Source organism: Platalea leucorodia (genome assembly GCF_965183815.1).
Source record: "Platalea leucorodia genome assembly, chromosome: 1".
Lineage (NCBI taxonomy): Eukaryota > Metazoa > Chordata > Aves > Pelecaniformes > Threskiornithidae > Platalea > Platalea leucorodia.
Window position 1 is genome coordinate 83,010,363 of NC_138823.1, and position 23,990 is coordinate 83,034,352.

The window sequence follows — 23,990 nt, forward strand, 5'->3', positions numbered from 1 at the left end:
GAGAAGAAATGTTACATCTGGGGCTGCTTACTTTCCTATTTATAGTGAAGTAGAGGTAAAGAAAGAACCATCAGCCTCATGATCCTAGAAACATGCTGCCATAAACTTCTACTTCAACAGCCACAAGCATTCACAGGTGAGGCTGGAAGAAGTGGCAAATGAACAGCACATCTCACATATGTTTTATCCCAGGCAAAATAGAAATGGTTTTTGCCTGTCTTAACATGTGAAAAAAATGCTGTCTTGCTATTTTAAAGAGCCAGAGGCATGCTGACTGGGTTTTAACTGGTAGTAAGACAGTGGATTTGATAAACTGATCTTTTAAAATGAGGCAATTAAATTTAATCCTAGTCCTATTAAAATATTCCTCGTGCTGATACACTTTGTTCTTTTCCCCATTGCCACTGTGCAGGAGATGAACCGCAGCTACCACAAAAGGCCAATTCTGTGTATTTCAAATGTGGGTAACCGTGTGTAGCCAAGCAGAGTTTAGCCTAGCATAAACAACATTTTTCAATAGTTTTGCCTGTTTGCCCCATTTTTATTCAGTAGAACTGCTGAATAATTGCAGTTTCTGCTGAGTGGTGTCCTCGCTGGATACAGTCAACGATTTCAGTGCAGAGCCCAGGATTCACAAAACTGGTTAAAGAAGCATATTTGGTCTGCCCATCAATAAGCTCTTAGGCTGACAGAAGTTCTGAGAAAAGTGGGCATGGTAAATAGAAGCACAGCTTGTACACGTACCAAAGGGATGAGTGGACTTGTATTTAGTAAATAAGGAAAATGGAGTTTTAAAATGATATAAATTATTTCACATACTCTATCTCAATGCAGTGAGGATGATTCACTCTACAGACTTCCATAATTCTTTTCTTTTCTTCAGAAATACAAGGTTCCTATACTGTGCTGGGGATACTGATGTGCAGTTGTGCACCCATGGAAAGCTTACTGGAACAGGCAGGAGTAGTTCTGTTGGGTTTAGATCAGGTCATTCATTTACATGAATCTTGCACCACCATCAAGCTTTTGCGTTCTTAATGTGAAGGAGTCAATTTCATGCATAACATGTCAAAATAAAGTGGATTCTTTTGCACAGAGAAAGGTCAGCTAAGTACTCCGGCTTAAAAAGAAGGCAGGCTTTTTTAGATTAAATAGCTGAAGCACTGCAAAGGGCCAGGCAGATAACACATTTGCAGTAGTTTACCGAGTTTTGTGCGTATATAGCTGTCACAATCTACAGCATCTTTGTGTGGCCAAGTCTATGGCTTTCCTGCAAATCTGTAAGAGCCCTGTGCCATCGTTTCCCAGTGTAGATGTGTCCTGGAAAGGGAGAACTTCTGTCCACAACTCCCCCATGAATTTTCATGAGACGAGTCCAGGACTGAGAGGAGGAGTGCAAGGATTCTGCAGTACTTCGTAGTGATGTACTACTGAATCGACCCGAAGCTGATGGGATGAAATCTGTGCTCTGCCTTTGGGCTGGAAGTCACTGTCAATGGATAATAGGTATGTATGTACCTTGTTTACTGGGATGGTATGAGAATGTGCCTGCTAACAATATCATACCTTGGCTGGTATCACACCCATTCACTTTCAAAATAATGTTCAAAATAGCACTTAATCTCTATTACTAAAATAGTTCTACAGTGAACACATGCCTTGTTTTCCCCTGAGCTTTCTTCAGTTGGCACACCTGGAGCTGGTGAGAAGCTCTTGAATGCAGTCTTACTTTAATTCTTTGAGGCAATTAAAAATACCCCTGTGCTCCCCAGCTGTATCCAAACCCAGCAGCCTCTGCAGCAGTTGACACCAAACTCTTAGCGCACATGCTGCAGTTCTCACAACCTGCTTGCTGATGGTAGTTTCTTCCCGACGGTGTCGATGGCGCAAGGGAATATTATGTCCCATGTGGCTGGAAATCATTATCACATGGTCAAAGAAATATGCACTTGTGTCTGAGAAGCTGAGATGCAGTGCAGCCAAAGACTGATGCACTTATTTAAGTGCTCAGTATTCTCAATAAATAAAAAGGAAAGTTGGCATATAATGTTTTTAATTCTTTTATTAACAGAGGGGCTGCAAAATTAGCCTTGTCATAGTAGCTAAAATGTTTAGTGTGTAACTGATAGTGCCAAGGCATTCTCGTTTAGACCATTGCTCCACATTGCTGCTATTCTATACCTACATATGCAAGGAAAGAAATCATCTCTGTTCAAAGAGCTTATGAACTACGTGCATATGGTTAATAGAAATGTGAAGCATGTTGCTTGCCTGAAGTGGCATGAGAAGAGGTGAGAGCCTAGAGCCCGCTTTTCTTCACCTCAGTCCAGTATCTCATCTCCAGGATCCTCTTTTACTGAGTTATAATCACTCTTTAATAACAGTAAAAGTATGCTAAGGGTACAGAGCTAGCAGGCATGTTAATGCTTTGAGCGTAAGCACATTGCAGATAACCTCAAAGGACCCAACCCTTTTGTGAAAGCACGCCAAAGGAATAGAGAAATTCAACCCTGGGAAAGAACCTTTGCTATTGTTTAGAGCCCCTACAGGGAGATGTTTGCAAGGTCTCCCTTGTTTTGCCTTGGAGACTGTCAAGAATCTGTTGCTCTCCCTTACACAATAGGAAGGTCAGTGCCATTGGCTTTGCTCACACTTTGCTCGCACTTTCACAGCAAGGAGAAACACAGCTGCTGTTAAATGTACAGCAACTTAACCTCTCCTTTTTCTTTTCTTTTTTTTTTTTTTCTTTTTCCCCCTGTACTTGAAATGTACCTCCTGGCATTTTTATAATGACATTTTGAGATGGAAAACCAACTGAAGTTATGTTAAAATATTCATAATGAAATAAATTCCTAGGAGCAATGCTTACCAGTTGCCCTGAAGCTGGTTTCTGTACACTTACTTATGTGTCTGTACAGGATAGACACTTCCATGAAGAAAGAGTAAAATAAAACATTATAGGATGTGTCAGTGTCTTATGTGACAGCACTTCTAGGCGTGTGACCACGTGACTGCCTGTACCTAAAGAGTCAGTGACTTCTCAATTTCTCCTGGATCTTCCTTTGTTCAAGCACTTAACTGGGAGGTCTATCCATTCTCTGTCTCACCTAACAATTGCCTTCTCCGGATGAGCTTGAACTCCAGCTTGATTCTAGTGTACTGAACTTAGCCTCAAGCAATGGTTGAATCAAGCCCTCAGTCTTGCTTCAGGAGCTTCTTATCACTAGATTGCATTTCTGTGAATTCATCCTTATTTAGCTAAACTGGGGAGTGTATCAACAAAATACCACAGATTTGTTGCCTGTGCTGCAGAAGGCATTTTCTCACAGTACATTTCTTCGGTACATCTACTGTCATACTTTCATTGCTGTCTCATGGCAGTGAATTCATAGTCTTTAAGGCTATTTTTACAAATTTTTTAAATGCTAATCACTTGGTTTGCTCTTTTTTTTTTTTTTTTTTGGTCACCTCTTTTTTTCTGCACCAAACTCTTCTGTCTCCGCATTTATCCTGAGTCTAATTTGGTTGACTTTCTGCCTTTCATTTACTTTTTTTTTACATCCTGTTTTATATTTAACTTCCCCACCACATTTCATGCAATATGAATGCATGTTGGCTGTTAAGCAGCCAGATTTGGAAACCATGGCCCTTCAGTCATGGGAAAAACGCAACATAAGGAACAGCAACATACATCTGTTTTCCTTCATTGCTGTGAAAAAGAGTCTTCTCTGGGACTGGCAGATCTTTGCTTTCTGCATATATCATGGTGGGCTCAATCTCTGGCCACAGGCAGGTAAGCAGGTGGAGGTATTTTTAGGTTTTTTTGTTGTTGTTGGGGGGAGAGGGAGGGAGTGGATGTTTCAAAATGTGACCACAGGAATTGGGACACAGGGCTTATGAAACAATCTTTTTGTTTCCTGGAGCAACACTATTGTATGTTAACTGGCCACCACAGGGTTACCAAGTCTCTCCAACTTGTCAGGATACTTGTCTCTCTTTTAGCAGATTTGCTTATGTAGGCAATAAATATTAATTCCAGCTCTTACTCTCATGACTGTTTAAATGTATTGCCTCCATCTTTAGCTTGTCTTCCCTCCACAATGTAAGTCTTACATCTCTGAGAGTCTCCCGTTGCATCAGGAGTCGGAGCTTCTTGATGTCTTGGCTTGATCAAGGTTACTTTTTTTTGAGATTGTTCAGTCAAGTGAGGTGTAGATTTGATTGAGTTACAACTTTGTTCCCCATACTAAGCAAAAGTTCAAAGATTCGACATGACGCTCCTGCTGAGGGTAAGGTGAAATCTTCCTACAAGACCTACCAGTCTGTTATTTGGAATGTCATCAAAACGCTGCAAAATGAATAACTTGCTAAACATCACTGCCAGTTCAGCTGGCCAGTAGTTTTAGATTAACACTTGGTAAAGTTGGACATTCAGTCTCACTTGAGAACTAAACAAATCGTACTGGGCTCAATACAACAACAGAATAGAGCTGTTCACATTAGGAGGTGGAAAAGTAATAGAATTCAATTTTCTCTATTCAATTCCAGCCAGTTCAGAAAACCAGGGTGAAACAGGAGTCTGACCCTAGATGGTCTTTTCACTTTGGGAATGGGGAAAAGCTCATAGAAGCCAGACCGTAAGTCATACTAACCAAAAAATGGAGAAGGTCTTTAAAACTTAGCAGTTAGTACTTTAAACCTTAAACCTGAATAGTAGGTGTTTTAATCACAGGCTACACAGTCCCCCTGAGAAGCTGGGCTACTAGACATACCCAGTGTGGCAGGAAGCCAGCTGCTAGGCTTCTGTTCTATCTATTCCAGTGGCTCTCATTTTTAGTACTCCTTTTCCCCTATCCCTGTTTTACTGGCATTCTACTAGTTTTGGGTTTATTATGTGTTAATGAGAATAGTGTGTTGTAATGACAGACCATACTGATGCTCCATTAATAGCATTTTTCTGGCTTTTAATTTTTTTTTTTTTTTTTTTTTTTTTTTTTTTTGTGTAGAGTTCTGGCATTACTTGCAGGATTCTGGACCTGGTCTGTAAAAACTTACATGTTTACCAAGTAGAATATGAATTGATCTGGTGGGAAGGAGAAGCTGAAAAAATAATTATATCACTGGAAATTGGTGCAAGTCTGAAAGAGCAAAGCCTTTATTCTGCAATGGTCCAGGATTCTGAAATGGCTCACTGCAGGCTAAAAGACCCTATGGAGATTTCAAAAGATATCACATGTCCGTGCGCTGAATGCATTGTTGGTTTAAGCTCTGCTGCTCTGTCCAATTATCTGAACTTTGTCAGCTGCACTTCATTTTTTTATTTTTAAATAAAAGACAGCATCCCCAAGCTAGAATTTTTGTTTCAAAAGGCGAACAACAGTAGCTCATAATGAGTATGTTGCAAAGGAAAATTGCAATCCCATTGAATCCCATTGAATAACCTTTCCCAGTAGAAGAAGCTCTAACGCTACTTATGAACCTTTTCCAGCATTTTATTTAAAAGAAAAAGTTTCCTGATAGCCAGTTTTTCAAGGACATATTAATAAAAGAATACTTTTATAGCGTAACTGTTGATGATAAGCTAAATGGACAATCTGATGGAGTCTGGCCACACATTGCAGGCTAAGGAAAGAAAACCTGGAACATGGGAGGCCACTCCAAAAGCTAGCAAAATTATTGATTCAGGTCCACTGAACTGTATGAAAATAATTTTATTTGCAGTTATTCCATATAGATCTGAAAAAAATTATTAGCAATAGAATGTCACATTATAGTAGGTAGCATTAAATGATTGGATATGAGAGAATTAAGCTGTTAACCTTAGTGATAACCTAATAACAAACAGATTTGGATTTGAATTGAAGCAGTGTATGAATACTAAGTAGGAACATAATGTAAGTTCTGAAATAGTAAATTTAAAGGATCTATTCAAGACTTTAGGTACAGTCAGTTTTTATGAATGTTTCACAGTGTTTCTGTGAGACAAGGAGGACAACAAAAGGAGCAGCATATTTCTACATATACATGTAAAAGTGAAACAGAGAAGAAAAATTAATGATAGCAGGGAGGAGTGCTATATGCTTTCTAATAGGTGTTAAATTTAAACTGGTGCATCATGCTGCACTTAAAAATCTTGGACTTGAATTTTGCCTTGCACCATATTTTGGTGTTCTAGCTTAGTTGTATCCCACGCATGTTGGACCAAACTTCTGGATGAGATTTGAACAGCAGCTGTTTTCACTGCACTGACACTATTTTTGTAGCCATACCTGACCTAATTTTATACCAATTTTTCTAGTTTAATCTGCCAGAACCAACATAGCTACATTAGTGGGGATCTGAATAGGTGACGATCCAAATTGTCAGATGGCCCTTTACCATCCAGACTCAGCTCTGTGCTGCCATGTTGCATCTGAGCTTGCTACCTCTGGCTTTGGTGTGTCAATACCAATGGCAGGGACTGGGAAAAGCTGTCAATGAGTTTTAATGTGCGTTGGGTGCCCCACATCTCACTGAGCCCCTCTCTTCCCCATGCTCAAAAAGTAAGGGTGGCTGATACATTCTAGCATGCTGAGCTGGAGAGTGCTTCTGTGGGTCAGCTCCAAGGCTGAAAACTCAAAAAAAGCTATACAGTTCTTTGGTCAAGATAAGCAGAGAACGGAAGAGAAAGTCTTTGAAAGTATGATAGTTAGCATAAAAGTGCTGTTTAACTTCATGGTAGAATTAAGGCGACAAAGACATAGGCTGCATCCCAAAAAGAGCAGCACCTTACAAATGGGATCACATACAGTATTGTAGAGGAGGAAGCTGACTACAGAAGTGTAGCTACCATGAGAACAAATATTGCTTTTAGGCAAAAGCAAAACTTGTGATGATTGGAGGGACATCCAGTTTAGCAGAAAGATATGTCCACTGTTGCAGTTGTTTTTAGAGAAGGGATCATATTTGAAACCAATTTAAAGAGATTTTTTGTATGATGCTTATGTTTCTGAGACTTCATTTAGATTAAAAATACAAAAAAATACATTTTAGTATACTCAATGAGATTTTGCAACAGCATAAGCAAAACCTTTCTACAGCAGGATGTAGGAGTGTAAAAGGAAACGAACCGTGGTGTCAATGAAGTACAAGTTCCTAGCTAGCGCCCTGAATACATGGAATGTTTCTAATAAAAATGAGAGGATGGGATGGCAGCTGTGGCCACAGATCTACATAGCGATCAGAGCTCATTTTCAGTGAATGAGAAGTCCTGTTTTAGTGATAGTATCATGAGATACTGTCAGATCCAATGATACTATCAATCAGATCCAACTGCAGTCAATTCTGGTCATAATGCTTCAGCATAGATATAACTTTTTTGAAAGAGCAACTTTTATGTGAATGGCTGTTTCCATTCATTTTATAACCTTGCTGTCCAGCTTGAAAAACCCATAATGAGTTTGATGGCATTGAACGTAAGAATCAATCTCTTGCAAGTCAGTGACAGAGGATAGGTGTAGACAGAGAAGACTAAAAAGACATTACAAGGTCAGAGAAGAATGTGGGAAGGAGTCAGTCAGAGAGGGTATGTCAGGAGAAGATTGCAGTCAGCGTGCAAGGCCAGGATGATGATTTTCAGAGCATTGCTTTGAATGAGTATGGAGGCAAGGCACAAGCTGAGAGTCTGGACTAGACAGAATGGGTTGCAGGCTAGTGATGTTATGCAAAAAGAAAGTACAGGGGGTTTGCCTGCATGTGAAGGCACAGAGAAAGTCACGCACTGCTATTCTTTTCCCTTTCATTCCAGCTCTCCCACACTGATATTTACTTCCTCCTGCAGACCTAACCTTCCCCTCAAGGATCTCTTTCTCTCTTTCTGGATATGCTTTAGTCAACAGGCAAGATTTTCCTAAAGTGGCCAAAGCACGCATTTGAAAGGAACATGACACATACCACGTCTTCCAGAGAGCTCTTGTGCTTCTGGAGAGGCTTCATGTACAGCCTTGCCCTTCAAAGCATCTCGTACGAAACAAAGACGTACCAGCTCACCTGGTATCTGAAACCAGTGTGTGTCTTATCCTGTTACCGCGGAGATTTTCTCCACTGTTTTATCACTGCAGATACAGGTGGGTGTGTAGTGTTTTAGTACTTGCCTGAAACAACAATGGTCCTGTTAACCCGGAGAGATCATTTTATGAGCAACTTCCCCAGCTGCCTTATGTGCTGCTGGGCCTGGACGGACTACGTGGGCGAGAAGAGCTGCCCACCTTTAGCTCACCAGGGCTCCCTGAAGTGGGCTGCAGGTGGGCTGCCTCTCCCTGCCCGCCAGCTGCTCCTCCCTCCGCCTGGGGCATATCTGCACCGGTCTCCTGCTGAAGAGACTTGGCTTGGAGGACAATAAATCACCTGGGGAGGCCTTGGAACTGCCTTGGGGGAGCTTAAGGATGGGGAGGAGAACTATTTGTCAGGAATTACGTGGATATGGTTGCATCTCCCTTAGGGCAGGGGAATGGGAAGCCCTGAAAGACTTTGAAAGTCAAAGTCTTTCAAGTTTTCTATGGTTCTGTGATAACCAGAGATTGTCCCAGTGAGAACTGTTTTCCTTCACCTGAATAAGTAAGAGTTAGACTATATCTGATTTCGTGGAATAATAATTCACTCTACATTGCCTTCAGCAGGACTAAGGGCAGTACAAGGTACCATTCATTCTTAACTAAATCCCAGAGTACTGTACTTCAATAGCTGCAGACTTTTACTCTGGGATACTGAGTATTCCCTTTTTAAATGGATTTTTGAAGTGTTGTCTGAGTGCCCAGAATGAAATGTTTCTCAATTTTACATTACTTTTTTTCCTCCTCTTTTACATGATTTCATTCCAGCCATTCTTTTGTCCACCAGGCCATCAACAGGCAAAACTCTTTACTTTTTCCTGTGTACATCAATCAAACCACAAATGAGAAACAATAGCCTGTGTTTTGGTCACAGCCTACTTTTGGATATATTTTTGTAGCAGTTCGGTTCATGTCTCGACCTGCTACAGGCAAGGACCATATTGCTATTTCAACTGGGCAAAATCATCAGTTGTTATAAACTGACTTGGGGATATGCAGATGTCCAGCAGTGGTGAGAATTTTCTAATCTTTGTGTGCTTTAGTTAAAAGCACAATTCACAATGAATCTCTGATGAAAAGTGCTAGTAACCCTGCGAACTCTCAGAGTGCTGCCTATGCAAAACTGGGTGAGGCTTTCTTTTAAGAAGTACATCTGCTGATTTGGCAGAATTGGACCAGCAAATTGTAGTGATGAACTGGATAAAAATGACCTGGAAAATCCCTGCCTCATGTACAGTGCTGACTGCTGAGCAATCATTGCTGTTCTGTGCTTTTTCCATCATGCTGGCCTGTGCATAGGTATACTAGTACTGAGTTAATTCAGAGCTGGGATAGGCATAGGAAAACCCACAAAATTTTAAACTCCCTTTTTTCATCCTGAAGAGAAAATTATTTTCTAAGCCTTTAATTTTTGTTGTGGGGAGGGAGCAACAAGATTAGAAACTGAAGCTAGGTCAGACTTTCTCAAGTCCTTGTGCATCTCCACACAGCCATGTTTAGGCACTAGAAGCTGCTCAGAATTGACTCAGCCATATGTGCAGGAGTAATTAGATCCATTTGAAACTCAGGAACTAACAAACAACTGTGAAGATTCTTTCAAAGCCTTTCCAGTTGAAAAATCCATAGGTTTGCCTCCGTCTGTATTCTGTCTTGACTCCTGGCATCTGTTAGCACCTAAACCTCAGAGCAAAATATCTGCAAAAACTGCTGGGTTTTATGTCAAAAATCTTGGAAACCACCACAGTTTCCATGCGCCCCCCACCCTTCCAGTCTTAGTTTGGCCAAATTTATCCACATCTCAGTGAACTTAAGGACCAGACTGCACATACAACTTGCCATGATTTCAGCCAGGATAATTATGCTGCTCAAATAGTCATTAAACCTATTGAAATGAAGGAAAAAAGAAAATGAAAGATTTGTTCAACTGGAGCAACTGTGTGTAGGTAAGATATTGAAGTATCTTTTCCATAATAAAAACGGGAACTGCTGAGTAATCAGCCATGCCCTTCCACAAAATCTGGACTGTTTATTCATGGCTGGTTCCCAAAGATTGTGCTCACCTGGTATCTGAAACCAATGGGTGTCCTACCTTCTTACCGTGTAGATTTTCTCCACTGTTTTGTCACTATGCAGACACAGGCAGGTATGTAATGTTCTAGTACTTGCCTGTCTCTATTTATAATACTCCCCCACAGTCCCTAATCTTTATTGAACAGCTTTATCTTTTTCAAATATGAAACATGAGTTTCTTACGGAGTGTACAATTGGACCCTTCATAAGAAGTTACTGAATAACTAAGGGGAGAAACGCGTTCCTTGAGCCATTGTATCAAAGCTAAACACTAATAAAAAGAAGAGTGCTCCTTTTTCTCCTCCTGATGCAGTTAACAAAGATCTAAGAGAGATGAAAAATGGCAGTGTGGTTTAATTTTTTTTCCCCTCTGGAAAGTTATAATATTTTCAGTTCTCATAATTTTCTTTTAGGGAAATATTCCAAACTTCTCCTATGTGTAAAGTATTTGGCATAACAATTGCAACTGCTCATAGTACTCATTATCTGCACTCATTGTGCAGAACGGATGCTATTTTAAATCATTAAATGAATGGAACTATATAAAATGTACTTTGGCAACTTTCACTCAGGGACTACAAGGTATATTTGATTAGCTGATTTCACTATGGAAGATAAATGGCAGTATATATACTCCTATTACATATAGCTGTTACAGTGGGCCCAGACATTTTCTATAGTGCGTGCAACTGGAAGGCAGTGGTGTCATACGGTAAGAGAGACCACTCCTGCTATGGCTGATGACCCAGGCAATCACAGATATGACTACTCTGTTCATGAGTTTATATTTAATGACATATTTTTGCAACCTGGGACAAAGACAAAACAATTTTTTAAAACTTGCTATGCTGGATTTGCTTAGTTTTAAAGCAATTCCTAAGAGGATAATCAGAACAGCTCCCAAGAGATGCTGGAGGCTTGGGGGCAGAGAGTAGAAAGGTAGGAAGAAAAAATACTTTTATTTTTGATTAATTTCTTATTATGCAACATTTGGCAGTTTCTTTACTAACATTTCTTTTTAGGAGATCACTCTTTATTTTCAAGTTTTTAGAAGCTTTCTGTAGATGTTCTTAAATGCATGATCTACTCTTAATGAAGTGAAAAACAACATAGAAGGTTAAAAAATTGCCCTCAATCTAAAACAAAACTTCAAATTAGTCTGAAACAGTCTCACCTAGTTCAGGCTTCAAGTGTGTAAGCAGTAATGCAGCAGATAAAGAAGCAGTGTGCATTACAGAGTGACAGTCTAATTCACTTTGGTTTTGGAAAGCCAAACTGAAAACAACACAGCCTTGTCCTGGACGAGATATCTATGCTGTTCATTATAAACTGCTCTTCTGAAATCAGGCATGTGCTAGTTGCCCATGTAGCCCACTCTTCCCTCCGCCTTTCCTGTCTTTAAGAGTCTAGAAGAGTTCTTGGTTTGCAGCCAAGCGACGTAGTCTGGCCAGGCAGTGTAGTGTCATCTGAGGGAGAAAAAACGTGACATGGTTGCTCTGGCATAACCATCAGTATAGCTGCTGATAAAACAGGGAGAGAAATAATGCTGGTGAGATGCAAAGCTTAAAAGCTTATGTTCTCTTGTATTTGCAATAATACTAACTCTATTAAATTATCTGAAAGTATAAGGATTTGTTAAACCTCTGTGTACAATGCTGTTCCAACTGGGTATTTTGGTAAGCTGCCTTTATGTAGATATCTGTACAACATAAGCTAACGCTCCACTAAGAAATAAAATGTTTGGGATTATCCTGCAATGATGAAGAGGCATCATGTGAATTACAGTAGCATAAATTACTTTCTATTGGTTTAATTAGTCTATGGGGGTTGGGGACTAGGTTGCCAGAGAAGCACCGGGGAAACGGTCAGTGAGAGGATTTAAAAGCACTAGCTATACTTAAGAGATCAGGGAAGCACGAAGGGTGGAGGCTTCCTCTCCTTTCTCCTATTTTTTTTCTCTCTCCAGTTGTAGACTCAGCAGTTTTTGGCACTTTTACCTTTGTAATATTTCTGTGACCCTCTGCTGGTGGACACTGCTGACATATTGTAAGTATAGAGTCTCTGCTGTGCACCTTCTCTTTACTCTGTAGGTTTCCTGACCAGCAACTCTTCTTAAGAATCTATCAAATGTACTGTAAAAAAATTATCTACATTTTTTTCCTCTTACTTACCAGCCTCCCACTTGCCCCCTTCTCCAGGTACTACAGCAGTGATCTCAGAGAGAGCTGTCTCTGGGTTTTTTCTTTGTTTGTTTTTAAGGCTTTCTTCTTTCTTTCTTTTTTATTTTTCTCTTCAAAATCTTGATGGAAAGAATATGACTGCTTTCCTCGGGGAACAAAGATCCTAATTAATCTGTTATTTTTCTTATGGAGTAAAAGAAGTCACTGAACTTACGTGCTCCAATAACCTCTCTACTTTATCTGTGTTTATCCTAGCAAGTACTGCTTCACAAGGTTTTATATAAATATATATATTTATATCCTAATTGTGTTCTGAATGAAATTGAGGGAAGTTTTGCTTTGACTGGTAATGATTGGAGAACAAGGTCCTTGCAAAACAGGGTTCAGGTTGTGCACCACACTGAAGGAATCAATTACATCACCACTGATTTTAGTGTGGGAGAGGATAAGTCCAAAGTAGTATCAACAGGTGATTTTGCAAATCACCATTTCCTATGATGTTTGCTTTGACTCAGAAGAGCCACTGCTGTGAGCAGAGAGGCAGGCAGAGAAGATGGAGGAGGCAAAAGTGCTTGAAGGAGATTACTGACAACGATTTTCATTTTTCTCTTCACAGGACAAACACACTTTGGATCATTGTTATAGTGAAAGGCCAATCTAAAGCCAGTACAGTGACTACCCGAGCATGGAAACAGAGCCTTAAATTCCCATGAAGAAAGTTCAGTCCCCTCATCTTTCACATACAGGTCACTGTATAAATATAGCCTTTCTTTTTTATTGCCACCTTTCTCTCTTTCTCACTTTCTTTTCTATTCTCTTTCTACCACTAGGCTTTATGTCATATTCCAGGTGTCGAAAACATTTCCTAACTCAGTTGTCACTCGAAATAAACACAGTCCTTCACATCTGCATTTGTAAACATGTGGGGAAGGCTTCTCATACAAATAACTGATAAGAAATATTTGACTCCTTCCCTTGTGAGGGTGGTGGGGTAAGAACAGGATGCACTCCGGAGAGCCAAGGTATTTCAGGAGAAGCAGTGTTTGGATACCAAGCTCCATACCAAATCAGGACTGCCCGAGCAGCTGATACTGGCTGCCATAGGCATGGATCCAGCAAGGGCAATGCTCTTGTCCCCAGGCACTTGGCTTTTTGGTGTAGCGTTGGGAAGAGCAAGGCTAAGGCAGTTATGGGCAGCGGCTTTAGTGGTGCCTTGCTTCTCCCTCAATGGATTCTGGAGATGGGGGCAATAAGCCCCTTAGTCCCCATGGCCAATCTGTGCCTGTATCTGAAAGACATGACATGCCCTGTGTACTCTGATGGCACAGTAACTGTGAAATCTCCAAGTGATAAATTTAAAGTGTGGTTAAATTTTGTCCTGATCCCTCTAGTGGGTATATCCTATGACTCAAACTGTTTGAGAAGCTCAGACTTCCTCCTACCCCTTCTTGGGTGCCAGCTCCCCATCTCCACCATCAAGCACCCTCCTAACAGCTTCAATGAGAAGACAGCAAAAAAGTAAAAAGGCCTTTTGAAAATTCAGGGACCACACAAAATAAATTGAATATATTATCTTAATAAAACAGAGGCTTCTTCTTATGCAATTCCTATTATTCAATTTTATATTGAACTGAACACATCTCCAGCTGCATTGAACCAATATATCTCATTAGACTTCAGAGCTTCAGTGGTCTTAAATCTTAAGATTTGACCCTCAATTTTTGTGTGTAATGAAGCTGCCACAAAATTAACACAATGGCCAGAGACCAGAGCTCTCCTCTGCAGAATTTAGCTTAGCTTGTCACATTGTATACAAAGTCCATTTATTTAACTGCAAGATTATTTAAGGAGGAATTTATTAGTGTTTCTAAGTTGCTTCAAAAAGGCAAGCCAAGGTGAAAGTGCCGTCTGTACTTGTACTTACTAATCAACAGAATGGTCATAGTATAAATCTCCAAGTCTAAGATAAACTATGACTAGTTGTGAGCTCCCATTCAAGATGAATATCTGATGCACTGTAACTTGGAAGATTCATTTATGCAAGCCGAGTACTGTGTTCTGATACTGGTTGCATACATAATATAGAAGTATTTGTAATAAAGGAGGATGTTGAAAAGTGGATTTCCATGTTTGCTAGTAAAAGGCTGGAGGAAGAAGTAAGTATAAAAAGCCATATAATCTGAAGTATTCTAGAAGATATCAACAGAAAAATGGATTTTTTCTTCTATGGAAAACTGAACATTTAGAAATTTGGTTTTAATCTGAACTGAAAATGTTTCCATTTTAAAATTTCCAGCTAAACTCAAACTTATGAAAGTCATAATTCTGAACATGAAAAACATTTTGTTAACTATTTAAAACATTAGAAGATTGTAAATAAGTACAATAGTGTGTGTTTGCATTCTGTGTTTATACATGTATAGAGTATTAGTAATGAATGTCCTGAATACTTGTATAAAAATACTAACATAACCTCAAAATTATAAAGCTGCAATGACATTTATCAACCCTGGAGTTATATATTAGACCTGAAACTATTTTTGTTTTTATGTTTCTCATAGGAGGAAATGAACCGTTTTGAAATGCTTCAGTTTTGACAAGAGTGCATTTAAAGCAGTGGTGAAAAAGTCTTCTGGCCTTTCAGGGAGGCCTTAAAAATTTTATATTTCTCTACTGAGAGAAGACAATGTAAAAAAACTAAAGAACACATGTCAGAGCAAGAACTGAAGTTTGGCAGAAGAAGTGCTGAACTTCACACACTCAATACCTCCCAGGAATCGGCTGGGAGCCCACTGAAGTCAATGGGAATTTTTGACTGGCTTCAGCGTGCATTGGATCAGACCCAAAAGGGCTCTATTCAGTGAAATACTTAGGTGGTTTTTACTTCAGGCATGAGCTTAATGAGACTTTAGCAGGTACTTAAAAGTCATGCACACTTGCATTTTTTTGAATGTACACTCAAAATTTTTGAATTTATTAAGATCTCCGCAGTGCAAATCATTGCAATGTAATAATAAGAAAAATCTTGAAGCAGTGGTCTTTAGTTGTCTAAATACACAAAGAAATGAAAGTTCAAGAGGAGATGCTGGGCTACACTTCTCAAAGGAACCACAAAAAAGACAACTATTTCAGAAAAAAAAAAAAATTATTCTAGCAGAATGGGAAGTGAGAAAAAGCAGACGTTATAACCAGGGGATTTTCCAAGTTTTAAATATGAGGCCAAATTTACACTGTGGTACGACTGAAAGATCAAAGCCAAAGGTGGTATAAATTGCATATCAATCACTCAGATTAAAGGTTTGGTTCATCCCTGACCCGGAAGGGAAAAGAAATGTGGAACAGCATTTAATAAAAATTTTCATTTTTTGGATTCTAGTGACTCCTACCAGCGCCTGCGTCACCTACAGTGGGATTCTTTGTAAGTGAGAAATAGATTATGTTTTTTTATTTTAAAAGTGAGAGTAGAACTGCTTAAATTCATACAGAAATTAAAATGCAGCTTAAAATGCAGCCCTACAGATTTCAGCAGCCAGAAGCTATTGAAATAAGATTGAAATTTTCAAAGAGAGCATTTCCTTTTTTACAGTAAAGAAAAGACATAGCATTTGAGTAAGTTTGGATTTACATTTAGCACTAGAAGTGATATTCTAAAAGGATATTTTTCATTAGCTTGTAGCAAGAGTGATCCTTTCATGTCTCAATAAATTTGGACCCTTAAGTTGGTATATTGTTCTTCTGTTTTTATTTTAGCCATTTTACAGTGATTCAGTTATGCGGACCTGACTTACTGTTCTGATGCAGACCTTTTTGATACACAGTGAAAACATTGACACAAATATACGCTAGGTTCTCTTAATACCACATTAGAAAGTCCTGTAAGTGCAGTCACCACGTTAGCATCCTGCTTATTTTGTAATCAAAAAACTTGTGCAATTTTATCACAGCACTCAAAATGAATCACTGGCCACCCCCGGGGGATGCTTCCAGCAGATGCATTGTCATTTTCTGGAATGACAGTCTAGCAGTGTGAAACCTGAGAAACAATAAACCCCTAATAAGGGTAATCAGAAAACCCAGCCCTCGCAGGCCCTCGTTCTGAGGTCAGGTGACTCATGTAAAAGCAATCCAGGCTGGTCATGAGACAAAGTTTTTGTAGCCACATCAGCTTTTCAGCATTTACTGCAGCTCCCAAGTCTGGCTTGTGCTCATTGTGTTATTCATCAGATTTATGAATGCATTGTTCTGAGTTTTAAATTACAGCCCTTAGTGATCGTGTCCATACAGATCTCCCAGTGGCAGGCAGCACAGAAGTCTTAGGAGCAGCAATGAGTGTCCACAGTCCCTGCTCGCTGCAGGATACTGCTCACTTAAAGCAACTCTATTTTAAGACTAAAACTTTCTGTGAAGGTAGCTAGTTTCTCTCTCTCATTTTCCACTTCACAAGCCCACAGTGCAGTTCTGGCATGTCTCTTTTACCCTTAGGAAACAACCTGCCAGACCGCTGTGGTGATCGAGACATTCTTCCAGGCTGGGTTTCTGCCTCGCTTTCTTTTACCTCAAACCATTTCCTAAACTTGAATGTTCTTGTTGAAAGGTTTAGCTCCAAAGCATGTGCTGAGCTATTTACCTCAGGGATTCCAAATCAGGAATTTTAATCACGTTGATTATATGAAATTTCATTTAGGAAGATCTTATTTCTTATTCCTGAATTTAACCATGGCAGCTTAAGACATGACCGGCCTCATCTGTCCGTGCTTTCTCTCTGTTCTCTGTTTTGTCCTCTTCTCCTGCTTGTGGTAGCAAGGGAAGCATGACTGTTCGTGTGTTAGATGGTGACTTTACCACTCTTGATTGTTGAGGAAGCTGTGTATGCTGTATGAGGCTGGGGAAGCTTGGGCATGGAGGTGTAATTCCCCTGCCGTTCCTTTTCTGGGTGACAACAATGACTATCACCACTGCTTGACGCTCAGAACCCTTTGAGTTATATTTAAAGAGGCTGAATAAAACTAAGGATATCGACAATTTCCCTGGGAGAAAACTACAAGCAATAATAAATAACTGATAACTGTTCCACTCCTTAGATGGTATGCATAAATCCACATACTGGCAGTGGAAGTTCTGCACCAGATCAAGGGTAAGCGGCATGTAGACTTTTTAAAAAGAAATGAATTTGCAGACGTCCATTGGTGACACAGGGTGGTTCGAGCATAATTAGAGCACCTACTTCTCTGTCTCACATATGAAGAGAGCATGGCAGCCACTGTCTCAGGGCGCACTGACTGAGGCCACTGAACTAACCTCTCAGCTGTAGGTGGGCTTTCCAGAGCAACCGTGAAGCACTAGGAGAGGGACACCAGGAGGTTTTCTATCCCGCATGGAAGGAGGAAGGGGATTTTCATCTCTGGGACCATGGAGTGGCAAATTTTGAAAGCACAGCAGTTACTGGTACTAGTTACTAGTACTTTCTTTAATGAATAAATGAGTAATGGTCAAAGAACAGCAGGAGAGGAAGCAGCACTCAACTGATGTGCTGTGTCTTTCAGATAGTCATTATGCTGGACCTCCTCATCCCACAGAAATGTGACTTGGAAACTTTACCAAACCTCCTAATTGGTGCACTTTTGGGAAATAATGCTTCAGCTGGGCACAGCATAGAAAGGATTGAGGAGGCTCTTGAAAACAACTCTTCTCAAGAAAGCTTTTACTGGGTTTTACCAGTTTCATTGGCTCTGAGACATGAGGTACAGGAAAGTTTTCCATCCACTAGAAGCAGACTTTTTGTGATCAAGACATTTTTATTCCACATGCTAAGTTTAAGATGTAAAAGATGCCACTGTTACAGGTGGTTGTGTATTTACAAGGAGTACCGGAGATGTGTTTTTAATGTAGGGACTAAGCCTGGGTCTGTTCTTCCTTGGTCCATCTATAGATTAAAACACTTCTCTCATATATTTGTGAGTGGTATCTTTTACGACTTGGGCTTTGTATGTGAAAATAATACTTGGATGTGGAATGGAGGACTAAAGTCTGGATTTAGCTTAGATAACACTAAACCAGTCACAAAGATCACAGTCCCAAATAGTTAAAGTGTCCAAGACATTCATTATTTTGGCTGCTGTTTGAACTCTGAGGGTACTGTTAGCCCTGACTGTCACTGCCCAGCCTAGCCCGGGGCTTTCCCCATGCTGCCAATGGCCCAGGACCCCACTTCAGCTCAGCCTGGGGCCCTCAGCCCCTTCCTGAGCTATGGCACAGGTGGCCATTTCGAATTGTTTGGATTTGGTGATCCCTGGCCTGACTCGACTCATCCCCCTGCCTTCATTAGATGATCACTAGACTGTTGATGGGACTTGCCTCTGTCACTAGCCCAGACTTGCTCAGGTGCCGTGGGCTGATTCCTCCTTGGCAAGGGCATGGCCAGTGCTGGGGTCACCTGCAGCTCCCAGCTTGTCCCCCTCCCCCTGCTCCCAGAAGGTCTCACTTTTTACTGACCCAAAGCCAGATGGTTTCACAGAGTTTTCTCTGCTCACTGATATTCTCTATCAGTCTCCACAAAACTGAGCGGGCCTCACATTAAGATTTTGGCAAGAGTATCTTTATGATTATGAGTTGTTCAATTCTACATGGCTCACTGATATTTGTATCTTTTTAGCTCAAGAAGAAACCAGAAACTAGTGCAGAGTGTGATCTCAAAACCTGAATTTGAGTTTAGAATGCGTAATTTCCTATTAAACACAGAATCTGTATCTATAAAATGACATTTAAGCATGTTTTCCAAGCACAGGATTATCTTTTCTTATTATGGTCATACTACAGCACCCTTTCAAAATTTGAAGCCAGCTTCAAAATGTCTCAGTCTTAGAAGTTTTGCACACACTTGGTGCGCAACTTTTAAAGGCACTTCCTTGCTCTCAGCTGAGGTTATAATGCAACCAAGAAACAGCCCATGTTCAAGAAAAGAGACGAAAGAACAATTGTACTTCAAAGGAAATTTGACAAACAATTACCTTGCAAGCTCTATAGCAACACATGAAAACTGGGAAAAGCCCTTTCAGATTTTTCTTTCAGCACACTTAACAACACGGTTAAATATGGGATTGCCAAAACTAAATTAAGGAGTCTTGATGGTACTTATCTCACAAGAAACAGCTTGAAATTCACAGCACCTGGAGGCTGTTGCTTTCATGCTGTTTTGTAAATGACACCATGGGAAAGTGCTAAGCTATCTTCCAGAAATGGAGCTGTGGTAAGGAACTATTTGGAATTAGTTTGAAAAAATGTTATCAGCAGTAGGTGACTGGTTAATCAATGGGTTTTTTTGCAGAGTTGTACAACTTGGGATATACCTGTGCTGCAGTCACAACACAAACAGCTATCCAACAGTTAAATACCGTAGCTAGTGCTAGAAATTTAGAGCTCGGATCAATCTATCTGTAACCCAACTGCAGGCTAAATTTAGTTGCTTTTTTGGCAGGTCAGTTACCCAGCCGAGTGTTGCCATGGCCTGCTTATTACCTGCCCCTAAACCCCTGAATTTAAATGCTATTTCTCTGTCACAATCGTTTTGTGACTGCAGTCCTTACTGTCCTTGGCCCAAATTTGGCTCCCAAATGTACAAGTGCAACTCTAGAATACATTAGCTGAAATCAATTAAGTGTCTCTCAATTTATAGCAACTGAAAGCTGAATTTGACCAATATTCTCTGCTGACTCTCTCAATGCCTGTATCTTTACTGGTCAAATGCAGTGCTGCTGTGCTAGTTTGAGCCAGCAGAGAATTTATCTATGATGTACCAGAAAATCAATTAACTGAAGCCTTCAAATAATCTGAGCTAACCTCTCAGCTTGACAAGCACATGGAAACAGGTATCAACACTATTATAATAATAATGAAAAAATATGAAAGTGGATCTGAAGCTCCATCTTTTGTATATGTACACTATTACTTTGGGAATAGCGAGGAATTTCTGTATAAGACCACATTCTTCTAAACAAATTAATTTCACTCTAGGGACTATCATATGAAGAAGATCTACCATATTATGATGTGCCTCTCTGATGTGACAGCTATGAGACTCTGGATTAATCAGACCTCTTTGACTCCTTTTTGCTGAATGATTAATATACAACAGAGGAATATTTAAATGTTTGTGAACAGACATATAGGAATAGGAATATCAAGGCCTGCCTGAGAAGGAGGAATATGAGTACTTCCATTTTAAAGATGGTAAACATGTTGCCAGAGGCAGATGTCTCAGGATAAGGGGAAAGTTAGGGAGTATACGAGTCTGCTCGGATTTCAATTACGAGTAGCTGTAGTGAACTGTAAAGTCATTAAGTCCAATATCAGGCTCAGAATCTCCAGTTGTCTCACGCCATCACTCAAAGGGTGGCATCTTATTCAGTAAAGCCCATTGCAATCCTTGTAGTGCTTTCAGCTAGCAGCTTCCATCTTTAACTCACATCCTAATTGCTAGTCTTCTTATAGTGAACCTCACATATTTTCTTCTTACTGAGAGTGAAAGAGGAAGTGTTTTTACTTTGAAGAGTGACAGTAATGCTTTGGTTGATTGAATGGTGTTTCAGGAAGGGGCTGAGAAAGCCTTGAGAGGCTCTTGCTATAGTGCTTCCTGAGATTAGATTTACTATATTCTTCTGACTGCAGTGATATAATTAGCTAGATACTTATTATACGGAGAGACAAACAAAACCCAAATTCAACTAAACAAAGTCTTTTGCTAGTCAGTGCCTGGCTCATCATCTGTTTATTAGCTACCTGCCTGGAATTCTGCTTCTCCAAATGGCTGTTTGCAACTAAACAACTGACACTTAGGGTCCAGAGAATGAGGATGGTGTAGGACAAAGATGGCTCACTTGGATGGCTTAGGTTCTGGGCAAAGGTCCTGTGTTGGAAGCTAGAGCTTCCCGTGTAATTTCTGTAGCCCAAGGCTGCCAACTGCACCGTGGATGTCCAGTGATTTATTCTTTTCCTCTTCCCTCCTGCCAGGATTACAGTCTCAGCTGATGAAGTGATAGTTATGTACATAACTAGATCTTCATATTCACCCTTCTTCTATGGCCTATTTCTGTATCTGATGAAGTCAAAGGGAAAGTTTCCACTGAATTTGTTGATGCAGAATAAAGTCTTAGGTGGGGGTTTTTGGGGTGGTTTTTTTGTTGGGTTTTTTAAGAATATACATAGCAGAGAGGTCGGTCTTCAGATGTGCCAAGTCAGAGCAAGGTTCCCCTCTTTTTTTCTTTCCTGAAGTGTTATAACAAAGCTGACAAGTTGAGAAAGAATGTTTTCTTCCAGCATATCCAGTCACATCAGATTGTAAAGGATGTGGAATAGAAAATTGTTATAGAAATGAGTAAACTGATAACGTGATTATAGCATACATTTCTCAAAGAAAAACAGCTGGTGAATTTCATACAGAGTCCCCTCCATGCTGTGAAATAGCAAAACAACACATTCCAACAGTAAGATAAAGCTAAGGACTTTCAGGGTCGCAGCCTATACAATGTATTCAAAGGATCCTGCTGTCGATTCACAAAATCCTGTGTGATCAAAATCTTTCTCTCTCCCTTCTAGTTTTAATAAGAGCAAATTACCTGATAACAAGATCTGTGAAAAAGATTGAGAAGAATATGTGGCAGACCTGGAGACCAGTCCTGAGTAAAGTTTGGGCCGTTTGACAGATGGAACTGAGGGCCACTTCTCTAGTTTTTTAGAAAAAAAACACCAAAAAGGATATTTATATTCTCAGTTCCCAGCAAAATCAATTGTGTGGAAGTTAGGCACCTAAATTCCTGTAAAACTGTAGGTCAGAGGGACTGTGCTGTTCATTTGAAAGTGTGCAACCTGGGATATCTGTGGCTGCCTTTAGATACTCTCCTGAAAGCAGCTCCTCTGCTGAGAGCATACCTCTCGCAGCCCTCAGTTGGCATAAAGTGCTTAGCATTCCTGCAGATCAGAGCCTTGGAGTGGAGAATCAAATCAGTTTGGGAACTGATATTTAAAAGACTCTGTGCACTGATCATCTGTTGTGGAAAAAAAGTTTGGCTCAGTGTTCTATTCAGCATCACAGAAAATATCTAGGGCAGAGGGAGAATCTTGCTTTTATCGCTCAGCTCTGCAACTCCTTGCTGCTCATTTACTTTCTTATTGCAACATCCCACATCTCCAGCATCTGTACCGGTTTTGCATCTCAGTTGCTGCTCTTCTTACTTGCTCCTAAACAGTCTGCTTCTTTTTCCATCTCTCTGTTGCCTGGGTCTTGTTAGAGCAGTCACTGAGTCGTTCTGGTGTCTGTTGCTGAAGTAGGTACTACGTCATGGCAGATGCGATTTCAGGGAAAGTCCCGTTCATCCCTCAGGCTCTGTGGAGATCTGGGCAGAGAAGACAGAACTTTCTAACTACTATCAAACCACTGAGCAAATACAGACTGAAGTATTCAGGGGCCTGTAAACTAGTTCGGGTGGACATTCATTAGGACAACAAACCAATACTGGGATGTTCCATCTGCCAAATCTGAAGCTTTTGCTCAAAGGCACAGAGGAGCCCTAGCAAATACTGTTAGAGTGCTCTGAGATGGTGGTTCCTCTGTATTGTTTTATTTCTGAGGAAATTGCTCATTTACTTCTGAAAAACACGAATGTGGAATGCTTCAGTCTAAACAGGTAAAGTTTGGAAGACATGTAAAGAATTGTAGGAAAGCCTTATAATAGAAAGTTTAGAAAAAATGCTTCAGTCCTTCCTTTGCAGAGAGGAAAATCTCCAGACTATTACATTTCAGATTTCCATGAGTTCTTCTGGTTATCTCTTCCCTGACCGCCCTCCGCCCTGCCTTTTTTTCTTTTAGTATTAGTTACACATTAAGAAATCAGAATGTGAGAACTACCTGCCACCCAGTTTACAGATACATATGTGAACACATGCATTTGGCATAAAAATGAATAGATCGGTGCAGATGTACACATGTACACTTATCTATATATGCAAAGTAATTTCCGTAGCTAGGTATAATTGTTTGCGATAGTGTTCTGCATTAAATAGCCTTACTGGAGGAAGCTCATTTGTATTAGCTGTGTCTACAAACAGCAGTCTTTTTAATGAAGTAAATGTATCTCTCACAACGAATTAAAGTCCAATATGATACTCAAGAGTCTCATTCTCTGCTAAGAGTTAAGCATTCCAATGTGAAGCACTTTCCGAAACACTGGCATTTGCAGTACACTCCTTCTTCGAAGTTAGCTAACATTTTAGCTCTAATTGGACATTAGAGCATTAGGAATATTTTGTGCTGTAAATGTTCTCATCAATATCTTCACTCTCTGACAGGAAAATAATGCTGGTAAAATTAGAATAATGTATCAGTCTGAAAAATGCTTACATCCTTGCTTTGGAAAAGGAGAAAAGAAACACCTGAAATATCCAGATCATTATGTTATTTTTTTCCAGCTTTCTTCACCAGTTTTTACAGTTCTGTTCTTGCTGCTGTTTTCTTCCAGGGTATTGACAAACAGAACAACAAATTTAATTGTCTTCATGTTTTTTGGTGCTGTTCTACATAATTATATTTTCTAGTCTTTCTGTAATGAAGTATTTGCCAGCAAATTCAAAGTAGACCTCAACTTCATGGTTATCTGTG